A 13568-nucleotide genomic window follows, 5' to 3' on the forward strand; every position below is an offset into this window, starting at 1 on the left:
GATTGGGGTGTATCTGTACAAGCCTTCTGAAAGGTATTTATGTAAATATTTAGTGTGTTATTTTGCCAAGGCCAGACCTACTCTCATTCACAGCCTTTGGTTCAAGCCTCAGGTCTTGCAGCAGGCCCAGTGCTCCAGGCACTCTCCACTATACTGAGCTAGTCCCAATCGTTTGCATAATGTAGAGCAGCCTCTTGACTGCTTTGTGTTATGCCAACTGCCAACAACCTCCAGGAACTATTCCAGATTAGAGGGCAAGGAGCCTTTAATGAATCCCAGTTTACTAGCTTCATGCCCTTCATTGAGACAGGGGATGCCCTAGTGTGGCCATTTAAGCCAGGTCAACATCTGCTTTGTGCCACCACCATGGTCTTAGATTCCATTTATTTAGGTCAGCCCACAATTTGTGGTTGTGAGCATTATCTAGTAATTAGAGCATGGAACTTTTTTTTGGGAGGGGGTGTGTGTAGAGAGATCTGGCCACTGTATATTACCTTTTTGCCACCAGAGCAGCACAAAGGGGATACAAGAATCTGGACTGACATCGACACAACTGGGCTAGAAACGGAGAAAGAATAAGACCCCTCTCTTGAGATCTGCAATAAAGTCTTGCTTGAAATTAGACCAGAAACCCCTAGAGAAAAGCTTTCTGGTGTTTGGCAAATAGAGAAGGTCACACTCTGCAAGATAAGAAATGTTATTTTCAAGCTTATAACAAGGTATTATAAAGAATTACGAACTAGAGCTATATATTTACATAGCTTAGTGTTATTTTAACTCACTTTGATCAATGCCTGGCTCCTATCTAATGTATTAAAAATTCTATCAAAGATAATGCTTATTCAGTGTGAATCTCACTTAGAAATAGATCCTCAGGTGATACATCCATGATGAGCTCTTTTAAAGAGGGCACAATATATCTCTCAAAGATTTTTTGGGGAAAATGCTTTGAGATGATACCATGCTATATCAATAGCTTAATATCATGAGTTTAATCTCATATTAAGTACAAATCAAGCATTGTGTTGGTTTTATAAAATGCCAACATTTTAGACGAAATGACAAAAAGATCTCAATGAAATTTGGGATAGGTCCAACCATGGCAGATAAAAATAAGAGAAAAATTCACAGGAAATTGGAATGAAACCTGAACTGAACTTTTCTTGTGTTTCTATAAAATGTTGATCACTTCTCTCCATAATGTTTATTGTTTGTACAGCTCTGTACTTATAAGTTCCCTGGAACTGGTAGCAGCAGTATTTACATACAGTAAAAAAGTCTATTCTTGTAGTGTCTCCAGAGTCATTTTGCAGACCTAAGAGTTTGGGATAATCCAGAGAAACATCTACCATTTTGAGTGCTTAGTTAAAATGGACCTCCAAACATCTGAGCTATTTGTAACCAAGACAGTAAGACTGAAAGATGCAATTTTTACTCTCTCTTCAAAACCAGCCAAGGCAAAGCACACACACAGGATTGGTCTGTTTTTTTAAAAAAAGGCAGTGCTATTAGTACAATATCATGCTCCTCTGTGGGTCATCAGCGGTAGGCTCAAACCTGCAGTCACTGGATATTAATGCATGAGCCTCTACTGCATGAGCTAAAAGACCCATCTGTGTTAGCCACACCTGTAACAAGCTCATGAATTTCTATACGACCTAGCAGAGGGGGACAGAGAGCTATACCAAGCTGACGAGGGGCTTACATGCATAGAACATTTGATATATGTTATAGCTCAGGGGTCGGCAACCTCTGGCACACCTGCCAAAGGCGGCACATGAGCTGATTTTTTACTGGCACGCTGCTGCCAGCCAGGGTCCTGGCTGCCAGCCCCGCTCAGCTCGCTGCCTGCCTGGGTGAATGGAACCCCAGGCCGGCAGCAGGCTGAGCAGGTCCGGCGGCCAGGACCCCGGCTGGCAGGAGCCGGCAGACAGAACCCCAGACCGGCGGTGGGCTGAGCTGCTCAGCCTGCCGCCGGTCTGGGGTTCCATCCACTGGCCCCGCTTAGTGAATGGAACACCCGGCTGGCAGTGGGCTGAGCGGGGCTGGCGGCTGGGACCCCAGCTGGCAGGAGCTGGCGGAACCCCAGACCCGCAGCGGGATAAAGCTGCTTCCGGTCTGGGATTCTGTCTGCCATCCTACTCAGCCTACTGATGGTCTGGGGTTCCAGCCACCGGGCCCTTGCCAGCTGGGGTTCCGGGCATTGGCCCCGCTCAGCCTGCTGCTGGCCTGGGATACCAGCTGCCGCCCGCTCACCTTGCTGCTAATCTGGGGTTCCAGCTGCCCCACCCCCTGCCAGCCTGGGTCCTGGCTGCCGGCCCCACTCAGACTGCTGCCAGTCTGCGGTTTTGTTGGGGGGGTTCCTGTAAATGTAAAATTTATTACTGGCACGCAAAACCTTAAATTAATGAAGACTTGGCACACCACTTCCCAAAGGTTGCCAACCCCTGTTATAGATAATCACATAACAAAATGCATATATATTGGGAGTGTTTGGAGAAGAAATAATCCAGCATTTGGAGAATGAATGGTTAAAACTCTGCAGTCACTGAATGATAACGAAAGAAGATGCCAAATCTGGGACAGAGCTGTATCTAGAAGCACAGTCTAGGAGTAACTCTGTGAGCCATTGTGCCTGATAGAAAATTCTCAGAGGAACAATCCCTCCCCTGCTCCCATCTTGTTCTGAGACAGAATAGCTGAAGGGAAATAAGTTACCTGAAAAGATACAGCTTACTTTTTGTGCCTGAATAGCTACTCTGGCTAGCAAGCTGGGTGGACCAAACTAAGGCACTGATCCTTCCTCACCCACTGGTTTACCTAGGTGGTATCTAGACAGCAAGAACTGCTTAGGGTTGCCAGTTATGGTACATATTCCTGGAGGTTTCATCACATAACATAATCTTTAATTGAAGATTACTCTATAATTCCTGGAGACTCCAGGACAATCCCAGAGGATTGGCAACCCTAGCTTCACACCAGACGTGGATGCAAGATTCATGTAGGATTTATTCAGCCAAACAGTGGGAGATTTAGCCCCTTGCTCAACCAAGGAAAACAAAGGCACAATCTAGCTCTCTGCATGCAAGACTCTTTGCATACCTGCATCCTACTGTTGTTCTGTTGCCCTCTGTGCCTTTCATTGAAACCCGCAGAGTGAGGCAAAGAAGTTGTTTTGCAAGAAAAAAACATCTCCCATCCAAAGCATTCTGCATACCACTAAGTGTGCACATTGTACACACAATGGTAATTAACTACAGGACCTGTCAAGCTGGATCGGACCTTTCTAGTTCAATTAGATTTGAAAAAAAGAATTATTTTCTCAATACCTTGCATTGTTAAAGTATTTAATGACCAATAGTGGGTAAAAAGAGCAATGGTGTAATTAATAACACATTCATCAGTCCTGCTGGGAATTGTTTTCAAAGAACAAATAGAAAGAAAAATGATGGCTTTTAAAATGTTCAACTACATTTCAGGTATAGGGCTCAAACCAAGTGAGGCTGATGATCCCGGGCCAGTCCCTTGTGGACATTCCTCCCCAAACCGGTGTTGCTGTGCAGCTCAGAAGAAACCCAGGACGAGGATGGCGGAGGGGTTCTTTGCGAAACACGTCAGAGAAGTGCAGGGGAAGCTCACGCAATGCCAGGCTCTTGTCAGCACTTAAAAACCACTCTCTGGAGCACCAAAATGTACTCCATTTGAAAAGAAAAATAAACAAAAACCAGAGAATAAATAAAAAAAATTGTTGCTTGAGTTTGCAGTTTGCCATCCCCCTTCGTTGTGACAGCAGCCATCAAAAACAGATTTATGATGGGGTGGGCAGAGCCCCACTCTGGATCTGGCAAGGAACTAGTTAAAACCCTGCCGTTAGCAATCAGTGGCACAAGTCACTATTCACTTACACCTTGTCCGCCATTATCCTCTCATGCACAGGCGCTGATATTTTGCTGATATTTTGCTTTCTGCTTTCACTGTGCACCATGCACGTGCTCCTGCCATCTATGGTGGCTCATGGGTGCTAAGCACCCTCTATTTTTTCTCAGTAGGTGCTTGAACCCCAGAGCACCCATGGAGTCAGTGCCTATGCTCTCATGCTTATTGTTGAAATTATTTACATTAAAAATGCCTTCATGAAAAGAGAGAGAGAGAGAGTCATTCACACTTAGGGAAATAATCCTGCTGCACTTCTTCTGCAATAATTGCCTGTGGGTAGAAAGAACAGCATTTATTATGCTCAAATAAATTTGTTAGTCTCTAAGGTGCCACAAGTACTCTTGTTCTTTTTGCGGATACAGACTAACATGGCTGCTACTCTGAAACCTGCCTTGTGGGTGTTTGTCCACCCATGGCACCCTGCATTAGGGCAAGGGCAGGTTGAGAGGTATTGGTGTAAATGACCACGCATGCCAGAGATGCAGTGGAATGAGATACATTGGGGTGGGGTGGAAAGCTTATAGGGTTATGAATCTCAACATGTCCAAGCTCAAAGAATGACTTTATGCCTTTGATCATAATGTTATGACATGGCCCTGATGCATTGTGATGCAACATAATGATTTTTCACAGACCCCAAAAGAATTTCAGGCCCTTTATAAGATTAGCACCACCCTGGCAAAAAATCTGGGAAAGGGGGCAAGCTAGACTATGACAAGTGAGCCACATCTATTTCCAGTTTATGAGGACTCTGCCTGAAGGAGATTTACTGTAATTCTGGGCTGTGGCTGAACAAAATCTTTACACTTGGGAGGTTTGGACGTGAACTGGACAAAATTTTTAGCCAAAACTTTTTCAGTTAAAAATGCAGATTTGGCAACACTGAGACATTTAATGCATTCATCTTAGTTTTGCCAGATTGGTTGTGTAAACAATTCCAAACGAATCAGAAAAATGTTTAGTTTCAACATTGTCAAAACAATGTTACTATTTTTTATTTGAAATAACTGTTTGTTTTGAAATCTCCTTCAATTTTATTTCTAAAAATTAAAAAATGTAAAAAATGCTTGAAATTGTAACAAAATATTTCCTCTTGGGTGGAATAAAATGTTTCATTTAACCCCAATTTTTTATTAACCAAAAATATAAAAAAAATAGTTTTTTGGGTCAACCCACAATGAATTTTTAAAAATAAACTTCAGAATTGCTAGCAAACCAAAAAGTCAGTTATTCACAGTGCTCTAGTTTGGACTAGAAAACCTTAAATGGCCAGGACACATTATACACTGTTTTCATTCAAGTCTTTTTGACCTGAGGCAGGAGTCAATAAAATGTCCTTTAAACTGGCATAGTCCTCTAACAATTAATTATTCTTGTAAGAGGAGATTTTGTTTTCTGAGTCTTTTAAACAGACTCATTTGTTCCCCAGGGGATCCATGTTGCATATTATTCCAGCTTGCAGATTTATTTTATTGTTGTATTCTGCGATGATAAATTAAAAAGGCTTCATTGTATTTCTATAAATGTCAAGTTTAGCATGCAGCACAGGTACTGAATAGAAAAATCTGTTCCTGCAGTGAGGTTTTCTGATTAGGAAACTCTAATAAGCTATTGAATAATGTTTAGTACAGCAGTCAAGAAACCTTTTGCAATATAATAACTACAACTTTATTGAACATCCAAGCATATCAATATTAGACAACCATGCAGTGCATGCCACTAGATGGTGATCTTGTTTTATATTATCTGTCCACAGACATAGCACAGGTATAGCTTTACAATTCACAAATTCTTTACTTGTGAGAAAGCCGTCCAAAAAGCAAAACCAGTGATACATATGTATTTTATTACCCATTACTGGTGTCTGCATGCTGGTATCCTTGTAATCCTTGCGAACCTTGCCAGTCCAGTGCATTGTGATATCATCTGAAAGATACTAATGCTTCAAGTCTTTACAGAGTAGACACATTAACTTTTCCACAGCTGTTATTACATTAATAGAAAGCACCACCTCCTGGAAGTGATACTCTCGAAAACTACAGAGCAGAGCACACACACACACACACACACACACACACACAAAGAGTGTACAACTAAATTACAGCTATAAAACACTGCATTTAGTTCTGTATGAGAGATAGCATTACTCCTAGCCAGGGGTGAAAGTGCCTGCTATCAAAGCATTTGCAATCCCCTTGGATCAGTAGACAAGGTGTGTTACAACAACCTTGCACAATTCTGCTCAACTCAAACAACTTACTACTTCAACAGGCAGGTAAAATAGCATTCAGTTTGATGTTATTAACATCATTGTAATAAATGGCAAGCAGGTAAATTGTGAAACAGAGGGAGCAAATTTCCATAACAATTTTGCAAGGCTGCTGCAAAATGACTGATCAGTCAGCAATCTTTATTCAACTGCTTCTTATACACTTTCACCACTAGATGGCACCTTTGCAATGCACACATGGCCATACTTGCCTGCTCTGGCGCTCTCTCTCTCTCTTACACACACAGTACAGTAATGTTGTGTCCTGCTAAGTATGGTCATTCCATCTTTGCAGGGGAAGGGATGACTACACTGCTAAGCACTGATGCCTTCATTCATCTGCTAATTGGGTCTATCAACATATTTTAGGTTACACCAGTTAATTTGTTAGTCTCTAAGGTGCCACAAGTACTCCTTTTCTTTTTGCGAATACAGACTTACACTGCTGCTACTCTGAAACCTGTCAATTACAGTTTGTGGCTTTGGGGCTCAATCTTGAGAGGTGCTAGGAGCCTTCCATTCTGACCTCACAGGAGACCTCAGCACCTTACAGGATTGAGCTGTGAAACAACTACCATTCCTAAGGGTCAAATGTATAGGTGAACTCTGCTCAAGGGGCCCAATCCAACTCCCATTGGCTGAGAATTAGATAGGGCCTTACACAATAGCATATACTGATAAAGGTCCAAGTGAATGAATGATTCTTGTTGAATTAAGAAACAGGCATTTAAAATCCAATTATATTCTGTGATAAAGTCCTGGTTTAATGTGTGTGTATATATATAAAATATATGAGCAAAACTGGTATCGTAATGTGCCTGTCTGCCTGAGCATTAAAAGGATTAAAGAAAGGGAAAAAAAAGAAAAGAAAGAAAGCTTCTGCATTTTCCCCTGCACTAATTGAATTTCTGTCCATAACATTTACAGACTTAAAGAAGTGACTGCATAATTACCATTTTTCCTGGATTTTTTCTTCTCTCTATTTAAAACTCATTGTATTGTGTCATTTTATAGGAGCTGGGAATAAATCTTTTGTCAACTCCATTGCATTATTATGCAAAGTACACAAAAAGCATTGGAATAAAACAATCCAAGAGAAACTGAATGCTGTTTCTTTCAGTGGCTTCCTAGTCTACCTCATTAGAAAGCCTCCAAGTTTGCTAATGTGCACCCTTTTTCAGAGACACTTCCTCATCCTCTACCATTGATCTCAAAGATTCTACCGTAGGATACTAGTGTCTGCTGGCGGGACGTGTATTTCCTTAGCGAAGAGAGAGTTGATGACATACCTATTAATTATCATTTTAGAATTGAGCATGAAGGAGTTGCTGAGCACTGTCAAGATTACTTGGCACAAAGAGAGAGGTCAATTTTAAATAAACACTCCTAAGTGTAAGTTGTAATGGTTCCAAGAAAGATAGTTTGGTAAAAATACATGTACCGAAATATCTGTACAGAACAAAGCTTTATGGGTATCCAGGAACCATTCAGCTCCTTCAGAAATCTAGGCATTGACATAGGTGGAACTAATTTGATTGGCTCTGAATGAAAGCTGAGGTACGGAAGGCAGGGCCTGCTCTACATCTAAAACTTAGGTCACCCTAGCTACCGTACTCAGAGGTGTAAAAAACTCACACCCCTGAGAGACATAGTGAAGCCAATCTAAGCCCCAGTATAGACACTGCTAGGTGGAAGGAATAATTATTCTGATGACCTAGCTACTGCTTCTCAAGGGGGTGGATTAACTATGATGAGGGAAAATCCCCTTTTGTCTCTGTAGCAAATGTCTGTACGAAGGGCTTGTCTTCACATACTGCGCTACAGTAGCTACTGTAGCACTTCCATGAAGATGCTCCTATATTGATGGGACAGCTTCTCCCATTGGCATAATTAATCCACCTCCCCAAGAGGTAGTAGCTTTGTCAACCAGAGAAGCTTTCCGGTCAACATAGAACTGTCTACATAGTGGGTTAGGTCAGTATAATTATGTTGCTCAGGGATGTGGATTTTTCACACACCTGAGTGACATAGTTATACCAGTACAGGTCTGTAGTGTAGACCTGACCTAGGGCACTACAGTGGCACATGTGCAGCAGCGTAACTGTGCCACTGTAGTGTAGACAAGCCTTTAAGTATTAACCCTGAGCTAACCCTAACTCATAGTGCTCTGTACTGAAGAAGCAAAACCAAGAATTTTTAAACTGAATGCGAAGACCAAAGTAAGAGCTTATGTAAATACATTAGGGTGTGAATTTACTCATAACAGAGGCTTGTTAACATTGTTGGAGTAGGGCATCGTGCTGCCAATGCATCAGCGGGATGGAGTTAACCAACGTAATTAGGTTGTGCAAAGCACAAAAAAAGGTTTTAAGAGAGAGTAAGATTGCTTGGCAGACCTTCTGCAAGATGACATAAGGCAGCTGGTAGAAAAACCCAGCCACCTACTGGAAGATTAATGGAAAGTTGTTTGTTTTTTGTTTGCTTGCTGTCAGGCGCTGCAATGGGCTAACCAACTTGCAAGAAAGTGCTGGAGCTCAGGTGGACGCACCACCAACATCGTTTTCACTTTCCGGGTGTTGTTCCTTTTGTGAAAAATTTCCCTTTCCTTTTGGGAAAAAATTCTCAGCTATACTTTAAAAAAATAAAGCTCAAAAGGCAAGAGATCTGCGGACATGAGGAGAGCTCCAAGGGCCGTGGGTTGGGGGGGGGGTAGTTCTCTACCTGTGGGTCACTCATGAATGCTATCTCCAAGAGGTCACCAGCATCTGAAAAGTCCTGTTCTAGCTCCCATTTTCTATCCCATAGATTTGCAACCTGAGTGATCATAAAAAGGTGCCAGGGAATTGCAACTACCCTGTCCTTCCTATATTGCTAACAGGGAGAGAGATCCTGGTATGGAAGAAGTTGAGAACCATTGCTCTATTCCTCACTGCACCTGTTCTTAAACAGATTTTCTCAGTCCCTTAAAACCAAGTCCTCTCCAAACACCATTGGCACCCCATAGACCACTGCAGGACTGGTGCTGAACATCTCCTCTGATGCAGCATGGATACAGAATCAAAAGAATTCTCATTGTCTGAGGACCGGTGGTTGGAAGTGGGTTCATTACAGTGTAGGGTGTTTGTTATTAGCTTTATTATTGATGGTGATGACTGTGCTTCTGTGCCATGTTTTGGTGCTGAAGCACTGTAGGGTATGTAGGGAAGCAACAGCCAAGAGAATAATATTTTCAAATGGCCAGCAATAGCACCCTGGTTTGGGGCAAGGACAGGTAATGAAGAAGATCACAGAAGGGAAAGGGGAAAGGAACTTGGCTCTGTCATATGGGTAAGGAGTAAAATAGGAGAAATGGGAGGCAGTCCCTGAGTTTCCATCCCACATACTAATATGGGAACATTGGGTATGATTTTCATGATTATCTGAAAACACATTAAAAACAATATTGGACCCCATCCAACAACCTATCCATACAGCCAGCGCAAACACACAACAAGCAAGACAGTGGCTGCTGATACTGTATGTGCTCTGATGGGTTCAGTTCTGGGGGCCTACACAAGGCAGAACTTTCTAATTTTTTAACTAAAACATTTTGTGTATTAAAGTAATTGGGTTCTCAGTGACTCATGTCAAGCACGACATGTCTTTTACATCTAGACGGCTCTGAGTCAACTAGCATGAGCTTCAAGGAAGTTCTGACCCCAGTTGGAGCCCATCTCTACACAGACTAATATGTTTACTAAATCAAAAATCCTGCCATCCCATTGTCTTGGAGGAAGAGCAGAGGGATGGGCATTCTATTAATATGGACAGGAAGACATTCTTATTCTAGATGATTTTTCAGCCTCTTGCTTCCTTGGGAAAATTTGCACCCACATTTTTGAACCCACACAATGACTTCTGGGCACACATCTGAGCGCTTGCACCTGTAACTATCCAAACTGAACTCCAAAGCAGGTAGTAATAAAGGGCCAGACTGTGAGGGACAGTGCATGTGTGACTCATCCAGGAGGAATCTGCGGAAGCGCTTCACCTGAGACAAGTCTAATGCTTCTGATAGCTCAGGGGAAGCATTTCTCCTTGGGCAACACAGTACCACTGCTGGTATTAGCCGCATGGAGTCCTTGCGCTGCACACTCAGACTGCAAGAACTGGGATTATACCCAAACACTGTGCAGCAACACAAAGTGGAGAGGGGTTATGGCACATTTTCCATCCCTTCTCCCTGTGAGCACCATTCTGTGATCCAGATGCATTCTTACCCAATACATGCACACATTGGATAATCATGACTCCACCCACAGAGATGTGGCAGAGCCAAACCATGAGGTGGACTTCACCAAGATGCACTGATGGCGGCTGCTGATACTGGTGTATAGTCCTAGCTGGAGGTGTGTGTAGGAAGCAGAGATACTGGTACCATTGTTTCTACGGGGATTTGATAGCTGCTTTTAACTACCTGAAAGGGGGTTCCAAAGAGGATGGATCTAGACTGTTCTCAGTTGTAGCGGATGACAGAACAAGGAGTAATGGTCTCAAGTTGCAGTGGGGGAGGTTTAGGTTGGATATTATGAAAAGCTTTTTCACTAGGAGTGTGGTGAAACACTGGAATGCGTTACCTAGGGAGGTGGTGGAATCTCCTTCCTTAGAGGTTTTTAAGGTCAGGCTTGACAAAGCCCAGGCTGGGATGATTTAGTTGGGGATTGGTCCTGCTTTGAGTAGGAGGTTGGACTAGATGATCTCCTGAGATCCCTTCCAACCCTGATATTCTATGATACGGCTCTGACTCACCTTACTTGCCTCTGTACTATCTTCTGTTCTTAAACCATGGAACCCTAGCTATACATAGAATCCGTCCCTGCCTGTGTGATGCTGCTTCTTCCATTACTCAAGGAAACTCAGAAGGACCTTGAAACCTGAAGAGTTTGTTGCCTTTTTTCTAAATACTACCTCTGCCGCTTAGCCCAGTCTTTCTAGTTATACCCCGACTCAGCCACTCATCCAAAGCCACGCCTCCCCTGCCTTCATTCATACCCTTAATAAATAATACTTTACAACTTCTATAGCACCTTTGGCTCAGGGACCTCAGATTAGATTAATTAAACACCAAGATTAAGCCTCACATCATTATAATAACACTTGGCACTTCTAGTCTATAAAGCCTTCTATCTGAGGATCTCATAAGGACTTTAGAGACATTATTTTAGCCTTCCAATGCCCCTGTGAGGAGGGTAATTATTATTTACCCCATGTTACCTGCAGAAAATTGAGGCACAGAGACATTAAGTGACTTGCATGAGGTCACAAGTTATTTGATGCTGAGCTAGGATTAAAGGACAGATTCTCAGCTGATATAAATGGAGTCATCAGTTTGTACCAGCTAAGGATCTAGCCCAGAGCCCCAAGTCTCCCAAGTCCAAATCCTGGGTTTTAACCACAGTATTATATTCCCTACATCGTGTAAAACAGTGGCTTTCAACCTGTGGTCCAGGGACCCCTCGGGGCCTGCAGACTATGTCTAAGATTTCCAAAGCGGTCCACACCTCCATATGGAAATTTTTAGGGGTCTGTAAATGAAAAAAAAGTTGAAAACCACTGCTGTAAAACATTAATGAATTACACCTGATTGCCCTCTCCTGTGTGTTAGGGGAAAACCACTCCAAGGTTTGTTGCTATTTATTATACCACTGTGACACAGGAGAGCCAGAAAGCAGTGGTAGAGTGCTAGAGGGGAAATATATAAGCCCAAGGCTAATTAAGGCATGGTTCCCTGTAAACTAGGGAGGGTGGCTACAGGTTAATTGGAGCACCTGCAGTCAATTAAGGCCCTGTCAGGAACCTAATAAAATCCCCTGCGTCAGGGAGAAAAGAGGACTGGAGCTTGGAGGTGTGCTGTGAGACATGAAAGATCAAAGAACTGAAGTAAGGCAGTGTCTAAGGATTTATGGTTCCCCACCTGAGGGGAAAGAGGGTAAGAACCTGCTGGGGCTCAGAGTGAGGAGCAAACCCAGACCCCTTCCCTCCTTTACCACCTTTGTGTGCTGCTAGTGGGGCCATTGGTGCTGCAGGGGCAAGGGGTGGCATTTTTGCTCCTGCCAAGGAAAGCACAGGACTTGCCATACTAACATTGTCTATCTTGTCAGTTGCCTACTGGTACAGCGGTGGGGGGAGAAGGGGGGGTATACAAACCCTGCATACATCAGGAACAGGCTACTGGGCTGCTCAAGGCTCAGTCAGCCCCACCCTGTACACCTGAAGTTGGTATCTGACTGTGAGGGGAGGAGCTTGTTTTGGACTTTGGGGTGCCTGGAAAGGGTAGAAATCTTGTGATCTTGATGGAGGGCTAATTCACACTGAGCCAGAAGGTGTTGGAAGCTGGGTGGATCAGCTGAAGGCCAGGAAGGGAAAGAAAGGCAGAATCCCTGCTACCAAAAGGGAAGGTGAGTGGCCGCTGAATGATTGTGAACATTTGTTCAGATTCCAAAAGGCTGTTTGGTTTGACTGTGTTCATATTCCTTTCATTCACTACTTCAAACAGTTTTGTCTGGAGACTAGCTGTCTATCACATGAATGGCAGTAGGTGTAGGAGACAAGTGTATTTTGTTCACCATTATTCTCCTGTTAACAGTTTCAATCAGTTGATCCAGGAGCAGAAATAATACCAAAGTTACTTCATTGACAACTTGCACATTTCACACAATGACTAGCGAATAATCAAAACGAACAACTCCTGGACAACCCATAGGCAGAGAAGTTATTTATTCCAACTGTTCAGTGAATAGTACAGCTGGTTGGAAAGAGTTAGTTCAGTTCTGTGGGAAATTTCAGCTTCAAAAAGTTTCATCCCAAATGGGAAGGGAAGCAAAGATTTTGAAATTTTTCACTGAATGAAAATTTCAAATTTTGTTTGATTTGGAACAATTTAAAGGTTTTGTTTGGCTAATAAATAATAAAGTCAAAATGAAATAACTGTAAAAGTTGAAATGTAACATTTTTATATTATCAAAATGAGCAAGTTGAAAGGATTCATTTTCACTCTTTCACATGGAAAACTGTTGAAATGGACACGTTCCTGGTTGGTTTTTGACAACTGCATTTTCCAACTGAAAACTTTCCATTAAAAAATTGTTGACCAGATTTAGTGAAGATCTACAAGTTCTGGGCCCAATCCTGATCTCAGTTACATCAGTTTTGTACCAGCAGAACCCCATTGATATAACTGGAGTTACTCCTCATCTACACCAGTATGAATTCATAATCAGGCCCAGCATCTTGAAGAAATTCAGGTTTGTTTCCAGAGCAGGAAAAAGTCATGCATTCATTGGATAACTTATTCACCATGAATTATTCAACCTGCTTTTTGTTG

The 13568-nt window shown here is 42.6% G+C and overlaps 1 long non-coding RNA gene across 1 annotated transcript; it reads left to right on the forward strand.

The window, feature by feature from the left end:
* The first annotated feature begins 12507 nt into the window (after positions 1-12507).
* Positions 12508-13040, forward strand: LOC122456416. Its single transcript, XR_006275334.1, has 2 exons — positions 12508-12642; positions 12831-13040. It is a non-coding gene; the product is annotated as an uncharacterized LOC122456416 (long non-coding RNA).
* The last annotated feature ends 528 nt before the right edge of the window (positions 13041-13568 follow it).

This window comes from Dermochelys coriacea, chromosome 13 (assembly GCF_009764565.3).
Source record: "Dermochelys coriacea isolate rDerCor1 chromosome 13, rDerCor1.pri.v4, whole genome shotgun sequence".
Lineage (NCBI taxonomy): Eukaryota > Metazoa > Chordata > Testudines > Dermochelyidae > Dermochelys > Dermochelys coriacea.